A 3724-nucleotide genomic window follows, 5' to 3' on the forward strand; every position below is an offset into this window, starting at 1 on the left:
GAAGGAATTCAAGTCGGCTACAGAAATTTACATAACTAATGATGAGCCTAATGCTAATCCTCAAGACAATGGGGAAACTGTCTCCGGGGCAGGTCAGAGACCTTGGCAGCAGCCTGTCCCATCACAGGCCTGGAGGCTTAGGAAGAAAAAATCATTTCAAGGACTGGGCCCAGGGGCCGTCTGCTGTGTGCAGTATAGGGACTTGGTGCCTTGTGTCCCAGCTGCTCCAGCAGTGACTAAAAGGGGTGAAAATACAGCTTGGACTGTTGCTTCAGAGGGTGAAAATCTCAAGCCTTGGCAGCTTCCACATGGTGTTGAGCCTGTGGATACAAGAAGTCAAGAATTGAGGATTGGGAACCTCTGCCTCGATTTCAGAAGATGTATGGAAATGCCTGGATGTCCAGGCAAAAGTTTGCTGCAGGGGCAGGGCCTCATGGAGAACCTTTGCTAGGGTAGTGCAGAAGGAAAATGTGGGGCTGGAGTCCCCACATAGAGTCCCTAGTGGGGCATCACCTAGTAGAGCTGTGAGAAGAGGGCCACCGTCCTCCAGAACCCGGAATGGTAGATCCACTGGCAGCTGGCACCATGCACCTGGAAAAGCCCCAGACACTCAACACTAGCCCATGAAAGCAGCCAGGAGGGGGCTATACCCTGCAAAGCCACAGAGGTGGAGCTGCCCAAGACTGTAAGAACCTACCTCTTGCATCAGTGTGACCTGGGTGTGAGATGTGGAGTCAAAGGGAATCATTTTGGAGCTTTTAGATTTGACAGATTTGAGTCTTCTGCAGGAGTTTGGACTTGCATGGGGCTAGTAGCCCCTCTCTTTTGGCCAGTTTCTCCCATTTGTAATGGCTGTATTTACCCAATGCCTGTACCCCCATTGTATCTAGGAATTAGCTAATTTGCTTTTCATTGCACAGGCTCATAGGCAGAAGGAATTTGCCTTGTCTCAGATGAGACTTTGGACTGTGGACTTTTGAGTTAATGCCGAAATGAGTTAAGACGTTGGGGGACTGTTGAGAAGGTATGATTGGTTTTGAAATGTGAAGACATGATATTTAGAGGGGGCAAGGGTGGAATGATATGTTTTGGCTGTGTCCTCACCCAGATCTCATCTTGAATTCCCATGTGTTGTGGAAGGGACCCTGTAGGAGGTAATTGAATAATGGATGCAGGTCTATCCTGTGCTATTCTCATGACAGTGAAAAAGTCTCATGAGATCTGATGGTATTATAAAGGGGAAGTCTCCTACACAAGCTTCTCTCTTTGCCTGCTGCCATCCATATAAGATGGAACTTTGCTCCTCTTTGCCTTCCACTATGATCGTGAGGCCTCCACTGTAGAACTGCAAGTCTAATAGACCTCTTTCTTTTGTAAATTGCCCAGTCTCGAATATGTCTTTATCAGCAGCGTTAAAATGGACTAATACAACTCCTATTTCTTATGAAAAAAGCCAGCCTCTCTGTGGCTAGGTTTCTTTATTTAATTTTTAATTTTTTTATTTTATTGCATTTTAGGTTTTGGGGTACATGTGAAGAACATGCAAGATTGTTGCATAGGTACACACATGGCGGTGTGATTTGCTGCCTTCCTCCCCATCACCTATATCTGGCATTTCTCCCCATGCTATCTCTCCCCAACTCCCCACCCCCCGCTGTCCCTCCCCTATTTCCCCCGACAGACCCCAGTGTATGACACTCCCCTCCCGGTGTCCATATGTTCTCATTGTTCAACACCCATCTATGAGTGAGAACATGCGGTGTTTGATTTTCTGCTCTTGTGTCAGTTTGCTGAGAATGATGGTTTCCAGGTTCATCTATGTCCCTACAAAGGACACAAACACATTGTTTTTGATGGCTGCATAATATTCCATGGTGTATATGTGCCACGTTTTCCTTGCCCAGTCTATCATCGATGGGCATTTGGGTTGGTTCTAGGTCTTTGCTGTTTTTACAATAGCAGAAGTGCTGCAATGAACGTTCGTGTGCATGTGTCCTTATAGTAGAACCATTTATAATTCTTTGGCTATATACTCAGTAATGGGATTGCTGGGTCAAATGGAATTTCTATTTCTAGGTCCTTGAGGAATCGCCACACTGTCTTCTACAATGGTTGAACTAATTTACACTCCCACCAACAGTGTAAAAGTGTTCCTATTTCTCCACACCCTCTGCAGCATCTGTTGTCTCCAGATTTTTTAATGATCACCATTCTAACTGGCATGAGATGGTATCTCAAAGTAGTTTTGATTTGTATTTCTCTAATGCCCAGTGATGATGAGCATTTTTTCATATGTTTGTTGGCCTCATATATGTCTTCTTTTATAAAGTGTCTGTTCATATCCTTTACCCACTTTTGAATGGGCTTGTTTCTTTCTTGTAAATCCGCTTTAGTTCTTTGTAGATTCTGGGTATCAGCCCTTTGTCAGATGGGTAGATTGCAAAAAATTTTTCCCATTCTGTTAGTTGCTGATTCACTCTAATGACTGTTTCTTTTGCTGTACAGAAGCTATGGAGTTTGATTAGGTCCCATTTGTCTATTTCGGCTTTTGTTGCCAATGCTTTTGGTGTTTTGGTCATGAAGTCCTTGGCTATGCCTATGTCCTGAATGGTTTTGCCTGGGTTTTCTTCTAGGATTTTTATGGTGTTAGGTCTTATGTTTAAGTCTTTAACCCATCTGGAGTTAATTTTAGTGTAAGGCATCAGGAAGGGGTCCAGTTTCAGCTTTCTGCACATGACTAGCCAGTTTTCCCAACACCATTTATTAAACAGGGGATCCTTTCCCCATTGCTTGTTTTTGTCAGGTTTGTCAAAGATTGGATGGTTGTAGGTGTGTTGTGTTGCCTCCGAGGCCTCTGTTCTGTTCCATTGGTCTATGTCTCTGTTTGGGTACCAGTACCATGCTGTTTTGATTACTGTAGCCTTGTAGTATAGTTTGAAGTCCGGTAGTGTGATGCCTCCCGCTTTGTTCTTTTTGCTTAGAATTGACTTGGATATGTGGGCTCTCTTTTGGTTCCTTCTGAAGTTTAAGGTGGTTTTCTTCCAGTTCTGTGAAGAAGGTCATTGGTAGCTTGATGGGGATAGCATTGAATCGGTAAATTACTTGGGGCAGTATGGCCATTTTCACGACATTGATTCTTCCTAACCATGAACATGGAATGTTTCTCCATCTGTTTGTGTCTTCTCTTATTTCCTTGAGCAGTGGCTTGTAGTTCTCCTTGACGAGGTCCTTTACATTCTTTGTTAGTTGTATTCCTAAGTATTTTATTATCTTTGTAGCAATTGTGAATGGCGGTTTGTTCTTGATTTGGCTCTCTTTAAGTCTGTTATTGGTGTATAGGAATGCTTGTGATTTTTGCACATTGATTTTGTATCCTGAGACTCTGCTGAAGTTGCTTATCAGTTTCAGGAGATTTTGGGCTGAGATGATGGGGTCTTCTAGATATACAATCATGTCGTCTGCAAATAGAGACAGTTTGACTTCCTCCTTTCCTATTTGAATGCCCTTTATTTCTTTTGGTTGCCTGATTGCTCTGGCTAGAACTTCAAATACTATACTGAATAGGAGGGGTGAGAGACAGCATCCTTGTCTAGTGTCAGATTTCAAAGGGAATGCTTCCACTTTTTGCCCATTCAGTATGATATTGGCTGTTGGTTTGTCATAAATAGCTTTTATTATTTTGCCATACGTTCCGTCACTACCTAGTTTATTGAGGGTTTTTAGC

The sequence above is a fragment of the Saimiri boliviensis genome, chromosome 19, assembly GCF_048565385.1.
Source record: "Saimiri boliviensis isolate mSaiBol1 chromosome 19, mSaiBol1.pri, whole genome shotgun sequence".
NCBI classification, from domain to species: domain Eukaryota; kingdom Metazoa; phylum Chordata; class Mammalia; order Primates; family Cebidae; genus Saimiri; species Saimiri boliviensis.